The sequence below is a fragment of the Lemur catta genome, chromosome 9 (genome assembly GCF_020740605.2).
Source record: "Lemur catta isolate mLemCat1 chromosome 9, mLemCat1.pri, whole genome shotgun sequence".
NCBI classification, from domain to species: Eukaryota; Metazoa; Chordata; class Mammalia; order Primates; family Lemuridae; genus Lemur; species Lemur catta.
The window spans coordinates 33,718,340-33,731,892 of NC_059136.1; the positions used below are offsets into that span (position 1 = coordinate 33,718,340).

The following is a 13,553-nucleotide window of genomic DNA, read 5'->3' on the forward strand; positions in this document are numbered from 1 at the left end:
AGGTGCAGGGAAGCTCTATCAGGGTCACAGAGGACTGAGTTCAACTGGGAGTTTAGGATAGTGCAGCAATAGTCCTGGGGCTCCCGTGCATGCCTAGTTTGAGGGACAGGGAGGGAGCGGTTCTTGGAAACTGGAGACATTGAGGTCAGGCGAAGGGGGCCTGACCAGAGCTGAGGCTTGCACTGAGGCCGCAGCCATTTCAGAGTGACCCCAGAGAGGGAGCCCCAGGAGAGGAGCTTGGATACTTCACTTAGCCTCCCCCACCCCTTTAGCTCCCCCTTGGCTAAAACTATGCTGCAGCCAGAGGGGGAGGGAGTCCTCGCATCAGTCCCTGAGGTCAGTTTGGGGTGTAGAGTAGGATGGAAGATGGGGACTGGCACAGTGGGAGCCCAGCCTCATTTTCCTTAGTTCTTTGGGTCTGTAGGCCTCTATTGGCCTTTCTCTGAGACTGGTGGTAAGACCCACTGCAGCCATTTTTAGCTTCCCATCTTTGTTATAACATCCAGAAGAAGAGAGAAGACACCACTTCAAAAACTTCCATACAACGGAGAAAGGGCTTTCCCGGAAACCTTTAGCCTCCTGTCTCATTGACACAAATTGGGTCACGTGCCCCTTCTAAACTCATTCCCAGCAGGTGACTAGGATGGCGTTGAGCCAGACAGGCCCCCACCTGGGGATGGCAGGAACACGTGCTTCATGGGAGACGGGGGATTCCAGTTACTGGGCAGAAAACCCAAAGTGCCACGTCCCTGGGGATTCCTTGGTCCGTCTCTTTGACTGAAGCCCGGGATTTTTCCTGCTCCACCACACAGTCCGGGGCAAGACAACACGTGCAGGACCCGGGCCTCCAGGAAGTGTTTGTGCCTGGCTGCAGGGCCCCGTGTTCTATGCTTGGCTCGGGGCTGTCGGGCAGTTGCCGTCTCTGGCCTCTGCCACCTTCTAGGCTCCTCAGGAGGGTCCCCCAGCCTCTGTCATTCCTCTCCTGGCTGAGTCGCTGAAGGGTTGAACTGAAGCCCCTTCCGTAGTAAGGAGGATAGGGAGGGAAACCGGGCTCCCTCAGAGCCACAGAGGGCTGCGTTCACCCAGGAGTTTAGGAAACGGGATGTTTTTTAAAGATTTTGCCACAAAAGAAAGAATGAAAGAATAAACACAAAACCGAATGTACCTATTGTATGATTCCATATACATGTAATGTCTAGACTAGGTAAATCTGTAGAGACAGGAAGTTATACTATTATTCTTCCAGGGTGGGTAGAGGGTGGAATGGAGAGTGACTGCTGATGGGGATGGGGTTTCCTTTTAGGGTGGTGAAAATATCTGAAAATTGATAGTGGTGATGGTTGCACAACTCTGTGAATTATACTACAAACCATTGAACTGTATGCTGTAAACTGATGAATTCTATAGTACATGAATTACATCTTGGTAAAGCTGTTACAGGAAAAAGAAGACGAGTCATAAAGACTATTGCTCCTGTTCTCTGTGTTTTATTTAAAGTTGAAGTTGATTGGTATTTTATTCCCCAATAAAAACTATCTGTAGTTTATACCATTTCTGTTTTCTTTCTGCCTGAGTTTTTTTGGGGCAAATTCCCTCCTGTGGCTCCGGTGGAGCTGACCCACCCCTGTACCCGTCTGGGCACATGAGCCGCACCCAGTCAGTCCGGTGAGTGTCCCAGCTCCCAGCCGCAGATACTGGCTCAAGGGTGGATGCACAGTCAGAGTCAATCCTGAGACTTTTATTAGAACAGCTGGCAAAGAGAGGCTTTCCTTCCGCAGGGATTGCTGAACAGTGTCTGGACATAAGCCTGAAGGCCAGCAGCCCCCTTGGGGCAAAGCCTGCCTGCAAATACAACCCCCCCACTCCAGGAATGCAGAGCAACAGATGGAGAATAACCCCGCCCTGACCACATCCTCTGAGCCCCTGAATCTAGCCATGCCTGAAGTTCCATCCTTCCTTGACATGCCAGTTTGTCACCCCGTACATTCCCCACCTCCTCCTTTTTTTCCTAAGCCGATACTTGTTGGGTTTTCCGTCTCAAGAAATAAGTCTAGGTGTGGCGACTGCAAACTTGGGCCCTCCAGGCTTGCCCCGTCCAGATGACCCCTTTACACAACAGTCTCCAGACCGTGAGAGGGGACTGCTCTTTCCGCCGGCATCACTTGTGTCAGAACGAGCCAAGAAAACTGCTCCCACAGAGGAAACAGGCTGACGATGGAATGTCCCAACCCGGCACATGAAGTCCTTTGTAAGGGCCCCTGAAAGGGCATCTAGGAACCACCCAGCATCCTCTCTGCGGGCCCACAGGGAACAGCCCGGCCGCTGCTGTGCGCGTGTGTCTGTGTGCACGCAGCTGTACGTGGATGTGTGTACTGGGAGCTGTGGCCTTCATTTTGGCTGTGCATCCACCCATTTGGGTCATAGTCGTTCAAGATTTTATGTGTGTATAACAAGGGGGAGGGGGCCCCCATCAGATCCGGCCACCTGATGCCAAGAGTCTCTGATGCTCTGTCTGCTTTGTCTCCTGGCTCCAGGAACCCTCACAGCGGTTGTGGGATGTGGGCATATGATTCTCATTTTACTACTGTGGCATCTGGGGCTCCAAGGAGCCAAAGCAGGCAGCTGAGGCCAAATCTCTTGCCCCTTTGGGGCACTAATGCATTCTGCCTGAGCCTAGTTCCTTTGTCATTCAGGGGAAATAGGGGTGGGGAAGGTGGGAGGCCTTGACTGATTTCTAAGAGAAATTTGGTAATAGCAGGCCCCGGAAGATAACAGTCAGAGCAACCCACACTGGAGATAGTTGCAAAGCAAGAGGCTTGCAGGGAATCCATGGCACTGATTAGAGACTGGGAACCAGATTCTGAAGGGAAATGAAAGCCTTGGCATGAGGGTGTTTGTTTAGGCATTCATTCATTCAACAAATATTTACTGGGCCAGGTACTGTGCTAGCTGCAGGGTCTTGTTTCCCTGAAGTCTTCTCCAGAGAGGAGGAAGGGATGGAGTGTGGGGTCACTTTGCTTACAATTCTACTGTGCCTGCCTGGGTGAATTTTCAGGGGCCTTCCATTCTTTTGGGCACTCTGAAATCAGTGGCTTGTCCTCCAGTGGAGGCGACACTAAGGGTGCGGGGTGTGGCACCACGCCTGTGAGTCACCCGCATTTGGGATTAGCGTCCTGCTCAGGTGTCACCTTCTGCACCTTGGAGACAAACAGCTGTTGAAATAGAAAATATTTAAAACATCATTAAAAGGAAAGAGTCTAAACTCTGGGGAAACTTCATTTTGTAAAGAAATCTTGTAGAAATTGGCTGATGCTTCCAGGTTTACAGGCAGTAAAATTTCTAAGAAACAGAGATGGATTTTCAGAAAGAAGTCTGAGGATGGGAACAATGGTGTCCCTGCCCACAGGACTTCATCAGGGTAGGGCTGAAAGGTAATTTATTGTAGGGCTTCCTGTCCCACTGGAGGAGATGGAGTGGAAGGGCCGGTTTTAGATCACATAAATGTGTTTCCCTCTAGTTTAAAAGGCATCCCCAGTTTTCCATTTTGACAACTCATATGGAAGTCTTTCTGATGCGTTCCTTGTTTGTTTTTATCTAACTTTGGTAATGTGTTCTGTCAACAGGTATTTAATGGGTATCTGCTATGCACCAGGCATTCTAAGAGCCAAAGAAGTGAACAAAAGAGTATTCCCATCCTCATAAATATAACATCCTGATGTATTATCAAGAAAGCAAAAAAAGTCATTGTTAAATAGATCATGTACTTTGGCTTATTCTAGAGAAACCAAGTTTGCAACATTTTGAGGCTAGAGGGCCAAAGAAATGACAAGAGAAGCATCAGTCATCTGCATATTTCTAGATAAAAATCATGAAGACTAATTCACAGCAGGCCCCTATGGCTAGTAGTATTATGCCAGTTCTACAGATGGGAAAACAGGTTCAGAGAGGTGAGATGGCTTGCCCAAGGTTGGTACATGGAAGAGCCAGGACTCTCAAACCCTAGTCCCCTGATTCCAAAGCCCTGGCTTTTTCCTTCTACTTCACTGTACCTTTCAGGTCCAGAACCTTCTAAATGCAAAGTTGCATATCTGCATGGGTGGTAATGAGCTTTTAGATGGAAGCACAAGTTAGTGACTTAAAACAACACACATTTGTTATCTTACGGTTCTGGAGGTGTCATTGCTGTGCTTTGGATGTGCAGATGAAAGAGCAAAATTTGTCCATTAAAAGGTCTTTCTTAGAGTGGGGCTTTGAGCTCACTATTCAGTCCACTCAGAATTTCTTCCTGCTATTTCTGTCTGGCATCTCCTCATTCATCCTCAGCACTGGTGCTGCGACCCCATCTCCCCCTTGAAGCCATTCTTTTTCCCATCCTCTGCATTATTTTGTCTATTTTGTAGCTACTTCTGATTTTGCAGGTGCCAGCATTATTGATTCCCCTGTCTGTCTTACACTGGGGGAAGGTACCCAACTTGGATTGGCACCCAGGAGGCATCTGTGAAAGTGTTATAGAAATGAATGAATGAATGAATGAATCTGGCAAAATAGAAGATACAGTCAAATATACATTTCATATTTTTACAGTATAATGGTACTCATTAGGTGTTGTTATCTGTGGACTGACAAGTGAGGAATTTACTTCCTTTTCTTATTAGAAATGCAGATATGCAGGGATTCCAAGCCTGGGATTTCTGAGCCACAGATAGATGGGGGGCTTTGTGGGGTAAAACCTCATGTGCTTTGATGGATTCTTTGGGAGGTGTGAAGGAGATGATTTGGGCTCCTCATTTCTTGATTTTACAGTCTTTGAAGGACTGATCTGGGCTTCAGCTTGATGAGATTTGAATGTTTCTTAGATATACTTTATTTCCTTTGATTCTGAGATGCCTTTGATTGCAAGATGCATTATTGATATCATAACAGTGTGGGGAGAGAAAATAGAAGCTCTGCCACATTGAATTTCATTGATAGGAAGACACATTCTGGTTCAGGAATGCTAAGATGTGAAAATATGGCTGTCATAGAATGGGGGAAATAAGGTGATTACAAAGAGTGTTGTCAGCTTGGGCTGATGCTCATCAGACCCACTCCTGAGAGCTAGAAAGGAGCTGGAGGGAAGCTCAAGCTAGTTTGCTTGTTAGCTTGTTAAAAGTCTTTTTTTAGTTCTAACACTGGAGGGGAAATACATACAACAGAGACCTCTCTCCTGAGTCTGCTCTTGCTCTGAAAGGCTGGTGAGATTTAAAGGAAACAAGAGTCTGTGTAATCGGACAAAGCTAGGTTCTGCATAGTAGCTGTAAAAACTCTGACAAGATGCTTATCCTGTATTAGCATCAGTTCCCTTCTGTGTAAAATGAAACAATAATAATACCTGTCTCCTGAGGTTGTTATGAGGATTAAAGAAGTTATTGCTTGTGTAGTTAGTGTCTGATACACACAGTAACCATGCAGTATATGCTAGCTTTATTATTTTTTAAAATTGTTATTTAATCTGTTAGAGCTATTGTCTCCTGTAAAATGGGGATAACAATACTAGCTGTGCTTCTCACTCTGGGCTGGGTGAAGTTTCAGTGCAATTCAAAGGGGCAGCGTGGCTGATACTTACATAGGGCCTGTGTGGTGCCTAGTGAGCCCTCAGCAATGGGGGCTTCCTGCAGGGGAGTAAACCCCTTCCCATGCAAACCCCTTTCCATCCTGGTTCCCTTTTCCTTGGACAGAGTGGAGGCTGGGACACTGAGGTGCTGCTCTTGGAAGGCGACTTCCAGGCCTTGGTTGTATCTCCCCCGGCTCTCATGGGGGCAACAGTCAGTGGACACCAACAGGATGACCAGTCACACAAAACCGGTGCATGATGCTGGCCTTGCTGAGAAGCTGCGAGTCAGGACCCTGGGCTGCCCATGTCATTTCTAGTTTTGGGTTGTCATGATAGTGGCAGTTGTTCATCATACGCTTGCTTTATGCTGGCACTTCTCACACTTGGACAACTTCCTATTTTCCTTCCAATGGCACTGCATTAAAAATACCACATCCTTGTTTTAGGGTGGGTTCTCAGAAGCCAACCCTGCAAAAATATTTGAGGACAAGTAGATTGTTTGGGAGATGATCCAAGGAAACACAGGTAGAGGAGTGAGGAAGTGAGACAGAGAAGAGAAGGCAGCTAGTAAAAGGCATGTTATCAGGTAGGTAATTGGAGCCTCATTCCTCTGGGTCCTCTCTGTGTTGTCACTACCCAGGGGGAAGGAGCTGGGATATTGCTCTGTTTCCACCCATCCTTGTCTGAGGGCTGCACCTGGAAGCATTAGTTTCCTGGCACTCCCAGCCTGCCCCTTGGTGGCTGAGAGCAAGCTCTTGGACAGGGTGGCAAGTGTTGCTTGCAGTAGGAGATTCAAGGCAATATGCCTTGAATCACAGTCTGCTGGCATCCCTGTTTTCCAGAAGACACAGGCTCACAGAAGTGAATTTTCCTTGCTCGTGATCACCCAGCAATGAGGAGAGCCAGCATTGGAATGTGAGTCTTTTCTGCCTCAAAGGCTCTCCTCTTTGCACTGCTTGGGAAATTCCTCCAGCCCTGGGCTGCCTGCTGCTCTGCTCTCCTACGCAGTGAGCACGGGAGAGCAGCTGCACAGACGGCTGTGCACTCAGCGTGCTTGCTGAGAGTAAACACGTGATTGTCTGAATGGACCTCCATCATACCATTAAAACAGGGGGTAGCACAATAAACCCCAGGCACCCTCGGATTTCACATTGCACACTTGTAGTTCTTCCCCGGAGACCCGGAAGGAAAGTGTGTAATTTTATGGTGGCACAGACTGACTTGAGCCCGCTCCTGCTCCTGCGAGGAATGAATGGGTCACGAGGCCAGTGAGTGAGCCTAGCCTGCCTCCTGGCATACAGCTCTCAAGGTTACTTGGTTGTTCTCTTCAGTTCCTGAGGCTGCTTCCTTAACATTCACTGATTTTCAGATTCACAAAATTCTTAGGATATAACTTTAAAAAATGTTGATGATTTACTAATCACTTGTAGGATGTAGGTTCCTGTGGTACCAGTACTTTGCCTATGAGGTTATTTGATTCAAGTCTGATTCCCTAAGCAGAGACCACGTCTATTTTCTAACCATTGTATGTGTTCTTGACCTTTAGTTTACTAATTTTTTTCAATAAATTAATGGATGAATGGATGCATTTCCCCGGCTGATGGTTCTCATTATGGGAAGCTCTAGCCAGTGGAAAATAGCATGCAGTAGGCACTTATTAGATGTTTGTGAGGCAGATCCTATGACATTATGTTCACACCCAGATTATATCACTCACAACAGTGCATCCTGTCTGTGTTTCTATACCTGTCTCCCGCCCCACTAGACGGTGAGCTCTCTTAGCAGTGACCTTGTCTTACTCAACTCAGTCTCGTCACTGTCTGGCCCAGTGCCTGCAGTACATTCAGGGAGGAGGATGTAAGACATGCATTCACAGTCATCATGAATTTCATCCAGCAATACAGTGGTTCTGGTGTTTTGAATCATGGGTCCTTTGCAATGATTTTTTTGGAGAGGAGAAACCCAAACCATCATTGATTGTTGCCATTTTAACTAGTGACAGAGGTAGAGGGTAGGGCCAGGGCTAAGGTCCAGCAGCTCTGGCATTGTTAGAGAGAACGCCTGAACCCTCTGGCCTTTCTTCTTGAGGTGGGCTTCTGCAGGGTTTGATCTGCACCTCTCTATACCATAGTGTATTGGATAGTCCTGGGCAGATAGAGTCAGCAGTAGGGGCCCATCTCAGTCACATCCATGGTGGCCAGGGAGAGGAGGATTAGGAGAAACTGTAGGAGTCCAGAGATACTTGGCCAGAGGTCACAGATGCCTAACTCAGGGTGGTAGGGAGGCAGGACTTGTTGCTTGCTAGTGAATATGGAAACTGAGGGTCCTAGTACTTAGTACAAAATCCCCGTGACCAACTCAGATGGTCTCAACATTTACCATTCAAGAATCACCACAGGAAGAGAGGTTTGACTTAATTTATCTGAAACAATCAGGAAATAATACAGAATGGGGTGTATTCAGTCATGATCCATACTGCCTTGCTTGGCATAGCAGGTGAAGGCCTGAGCTTTGAAATCAAGCCATTCCAAGTTTGAATCTTGAATCTTCCACCACCAGCTGTGTAACTTGGGAAATGTTACTTCTGCAAGCCTCAGACAATCACAGTTCCTTGCAGGATTTCTTGTAGAATTGAATGAGATAATGAATGTGCATAGGATGGGATCGGGTATATAGAAAGGTTCTCCAGAGAAATAGAACCAATCGAGTATATATAAGAGGAGATTTATTATAGGAATTGGCTCATTGCTATAATAAGTGGAATTGATTATGGAGGCTGAGAGGTCCCAGGATCTGCAATCTGGACACCAGGAAAGCCAGTGATGTAATTCAGTCTGAATCTGAAGGCCCGAGAATCAGGGGAACTGATGGTGTAAGTCCCAGTCCAAGTTTGAACGTGTAAGAAACAGAGCACTGATGGCCAAGGGAAGGAGTAGATGCATGTCTCAGCTCAAGCAAAGAGCAAATTCACCCTTCCTTCACCTTTCTGTGCTATTCACATCCTCAGTGGGATTGGATGGTGCCCACCCACGTGGATGAGGGTGGTCAGCGTTACTCAATCTACTGATTCAAATGTTAATCTCTTCCAGAAACACCCTCACAGACATACTCAGAAACAATATTTTACCAGCTATCTGGGCATCCCTTAGCCCAGTTAAGTTGACACATAAAATCAACCATCACAGTGCTCAATAAGGGGTTGTTATTGGTATTATCAGTGCTCTGAGAGTTGAGAAATGGATAGATTGTTGGACTAGGAAAGTTGGGGAAAGATTCATGCAAAAGGTGGAATTTCAACTGGGACTAGACAAGTTAGGCTTCTAATAGATTAAGAGGAATAGTGGCATAAAAATATTTTTGGTCTATTTTCTTTAGGCCCTTGATTTTCTAAGTACAGCTTCCACAGAACAGGAAAGAATCACATCAGTAAATAGGAAAAATGTTTGCTATGATGTTATGGGAAAAAAAATTGTCTAAGCTCTAGCCAGCTGCAGATGACTCAAGAATTTATAACATCCTCTATAAAAGGATACGGATCCCAACATCCATGAAGTCACTTCTGTTGAATAAAAAACACTTATTTCAGGCTTGACAGTAAAGATGGGTTTATGTACCAAATGATTTATGTCCCTCATTCTTGCGTGGCATCAGGCATTGCTGTCCTGACTGACATACTGTAAGTCATAGAATAGAATTTCAGTGGAAAAGCAGAAACGTGGGTGGCAACAAATGTGATGCTTGATGGTAATGAATTCTAGTTCACTTTAGCAGGTGGTTGCTTTACATCATCTGTCACTGGTGGCAGCGGGAAATGAGAGGTTGTAGAGAAGACCATGGGGGTTGATATACATTGTTCACTCACTCCTTTGACAGATATTTATTGAGCACCTATTTACAGATGCTGCCACTTCTCTGCTCGTGTCTTTGAGCACTCCCTGGAAGGCCCAACAGCACACAAAGGGCTTCCTGCCTCTCTGTCTGAGACCATCCCCTGGCTGTGCTTGGCCAGCGAGGCATGGAAGTTGGTGGATAAATGCCCCAGCTTCCTTTCCCCTTGGTGGGACAGTTCTCAGGTGTGTCTTCCACAGTCTCTCAGAAGTTTTCTGGTGGCATTGAGCCAAAGGTGCCCAAGCAGTAACCTGTGTAACCATGGGCAAGTTCCTTGACCTCTGAGTTTCAGCTTTTTGTAGGATGGGTGTGGGGAATAAATGAGGCAGTAATATCACTACCACCACGAATTCATCAATTACTGGGAGCCAAGCATTTTTTTGCTCAGTGCTTTAACCACATTCTCTTATTAATTCTCACAGTGACTGTATGAAGTAGGTACTTTACCCCAATTTTAAAGATGAGAAAACTGAAGTATGAAAGAAGAAACGACTCACTGAAGAGTCATAAGCTAGGTTCTAAACCAAATGCACTTGTTTTAGGGGCCAACTTTTAATAAGCCATACTATTAGAGTGCAGGATCTAGCAAGGAAGCTGTCATCATCATCATCATCTTCATCATCAACCAGTACCTAGCATATAGCGAGTGATCTGTATTTATTGCACCAACAAAATAATGAATGAATGAATATTAGTTCCTCAACATCATGAACTTTCTTTTGCCCTTTGCTCTGTCTTTAGGTGGCAAGAACAATCCATGGTACATGGTTCTAAGAAAGTCATGTCAATTGAAATGTATTATTTATTTGTTTTACTCTCACAAAAGCAAGTCCCAGAAGGGAAATGGCCTCAAGATAGGAACAGTATTTATGTTCAGGTATTGGGATAATGAATGATTTTGGTTTTATGCCTTAATTTTTTTTTTCTGATGGGCCTGGATTACTTTCATAACTGGAAAGAAATCTCTGAGAAAAAAATCAGTCTGAAAGCATAAATGGGTCTCCAAGCGCTATGGGTGAGATACTGACATCAACACAGATACTAACCTAATTTGAGTGGGTTCAGAGTTGAGGCTGCAGTTTGTGAATTGGCTTTGGTGTCACACCTCACACAGCTCTTTCACACTCCATGTTTCTGGAGGTTCGTGATGGTCTAGTGACGTAGGCTAGGCTAGGATCAGTACCCTCGTTTCATAAGCAAGGGATCTGAGAGCTGAGTGAGGCTCTGCTTAGGGGCAGAGCTGGGATTTGAACTTGGGTCTTTTAAGTTTAGGCCAGTGACCTTTCCACTCTACCCCAGCAGCCCCTCATGAAGACCCACTAAAGGAATGGGCAGAGGCGGGAGTGGGTTGGTGGACCATGTACTCATACGATAGCGTCTGCAAGACCTTTTTATACAGAGGAAGCCTGGCTTGGAGTTTTTGAATCTACCACCTGGGTTGGGATCCCAGGTTTGCCACACAATGTCTTGGAGACATTATTTTGTATCTTATGAGCCTTGGTTTTCTCATCTGTAAAGCTGGCCTAGTATCTTCCTTGCAGGATTGTTGTGAAGGTTAAATGGACACCAGGTAGGTGGGTATTCTGCAAGAGCAGCTCTGTTGATTGTCATCATACTTGTGCTGTCTGTGTGCATGGCTTTCTTTTTTCTAACCTGTGTTGATACTTACTGGTGTTTGTCAGTTATTCCCATGTATATTAGTCAGTTTTTGCTGAGTAACAAAAACCTCAGAATTACAGTGGCTTGTTTGACAATAGATACTCATGTTCATGGATCTGTGGGCCAATTGTGGTTTGACTAATCTATGCTGGGCCTGGCTGACTCATGCTGGACTTAAGGTTGGGCAGATTTATTTGTTCCACGAGTCTTCAATCTGGGGTCCAGACTAAAAGGCAGCAACTGGTGGGCTAGGGAGACATGCTCCTCTCATGGCACATTGTAGGAGTGCAAGAGGGATGGGCTTGGGACCAGCATACTGTCACTTCCAGCCACATTCCATTGGCTGAAGCAAGTTAGTGGTCCAGTCTAGAAGCCAGTGAGGCAGGGAAATAAACAACACCTACTGCAGTGGGAAGTACTAGGAAGTCACATGACAAAGGGTGGAGGTAAATAGTTGACATGCTTGTTGAGAGTGAAGAATTGGGAAGAGTAATCCAGTCTACCACATTGTCTCAGCTGGCCCACTTGGGTGAAGCAAGGAAAGCAAAGGCAAAGCAAGTTGAGGAGTGGGCTGGGCGAGGCATTGACTATCTATGCAAGTAACAGGGCTTACTTTTCATAGACATGTGCTTAGTAAAGTTGGGATCCGGAGGTCAATGTTATGGGAATATCACGATCTGTGATTCTGAGGAAGAGCATAGGTTCATCCTTATGCCAGTACCACACTGTCTTGATTACTCTAGCTTTGTAGTAGATTTAAAAGTTAGGAAATGTGAGTTCTCTAACATTGTTCTTCATTTTCAAGATCATTTTGGCTATCCTGAGTCCATTGCATTTCCATTTTAATTTTAAGACAAGCTTGGCAATTCCCCATCTAATTTAAATGTGTGATTCAAACCTCAGGAAGATTCAGTCAATCATTCTTGGCTTTTAAGCCTGAAGGAAGTGGTTCAATAATTTATCCAACAAATATTTATTAATATTGTTGTGCTGGGCATTGTGTGGTTGGTGCTGCAGGATACACCAATGAACATATCCACACACAGCCTTTGTACTCACAGTTTATAATTGAATCAAATCAACAGCTATTAATCTTCACATTAATGAATACATACTTAAAAACGGAGATAAATTCCATGATGTAATCTGGAGGACCAGGAAGAGTTTCTCTGAGGATGTAACATTTAAGGAAGTACAGGAGTTAACTAGGCAAAGAGTGTGAGAGAGGGAGCTTTCCAGGTAGAGAGGGACCAGCATGGGCAAAGGGCCTGGGGCAGAACTACAGCATGTTCCAGGATCTACAAAAATGTCCTATGGCTGCAGCAGTGTGCCCAGTGGACAAGATAAGGTCAGAGAGGTGGGCAGGAGTCAGACCATGTTCAATGATTTAGATTTTTATCCTAAAGCACTGAGAAGCTGTTGCAGGATATGAAGCTGGGGGTGGAGAGTTAGAAGATAACAGGATCAGATTTGTGTTTTCAAAATTTTATCTTGCATATCAACCAGTTGTAAGGTGTGGGTCTTATTTGTATCTGGGTTGTTTAAAACATTTGTTAAAAATACCATTTTTGACATTTATGAGACCATTAGGAATTTGAACATTGTACGGATATGTGATGATATCAAGGAATTATTACCATCTTTTTTAGGTGTGGTAATGGTATTGCAGTTATATTTTTGTAAACGACTTTATCTTAGAAATATATGCTGTAATAGACTGCAATGCTAAGATGTCTGGAAATTTCTTCAAAATAATAATGCAGGGAGGGCAAGGATAAGAGTATGATTGGGGCAGGATTATTTGTTAATGACGGTTGGGGTAGGATGATTATGGCTTGATGGTGATGGGGCTGAGTGATGGGTACATGGGTATATGATACTCTTCTCTTTGTGTCTGTACAAAATTCTCCATAATAAAAGGTTAAAAAAGAGGAAAATGTTATTCTAGTTTCAGTGTGGGAGACCGGATTTCAGAGGGAGAAGTCATGATGAGGGAGATCAGTTAGGAGGCACTTGCAGTGGCCCAGGCAAGGATGATGGAGGTTTGGGCCAGGGTTGATCAGTGGAGGTGGGGAGAGACAGCTAGGAAGTAAGATAGACGTGAATTGGGGATGGATTGAATATGGAGTGAAGGAGATAGTGGGGTCAAATGTCTTTCCGTTTCTGGCCCCGGATGGAGATGCCACTCTGAGCTAGAGATCACTGGGAAAGGACCAGGCATGTCCCTTGACTTACCTTATTTTTATACCCCCACCTCACCTCTGTTTCCTTCCATTCCACAAACATTGAAGGTGTTCCCTTATGTAACACCTTTTATCCCAGACTTCCTGCACTATGTGCACTCAGCAGTTAATTAAGTTTTGGTATGCATGAATTAATTAAAATCCTCTCCCGGGTTCAGAGGGGCCTGTCC

The 13,553-nt window shown here is 45.3% G+C and overlaps 1 protein-coding gene across 1 annotated transcript in view; it reads left to right on the top strand.

Moving 5' to 3' along the window:
- The window catches only part of ASAP1 (ArfGAP with SH3 domain, ankyrin repeat and PH domain 1), a 335,586-nt gene that overhangs the window by 20,633 nt on the left and 301,400 nt on the right, over nt 1-13,553 (top strand). The gene's annotated exons all lie outside the window — the stretch shown is intronic.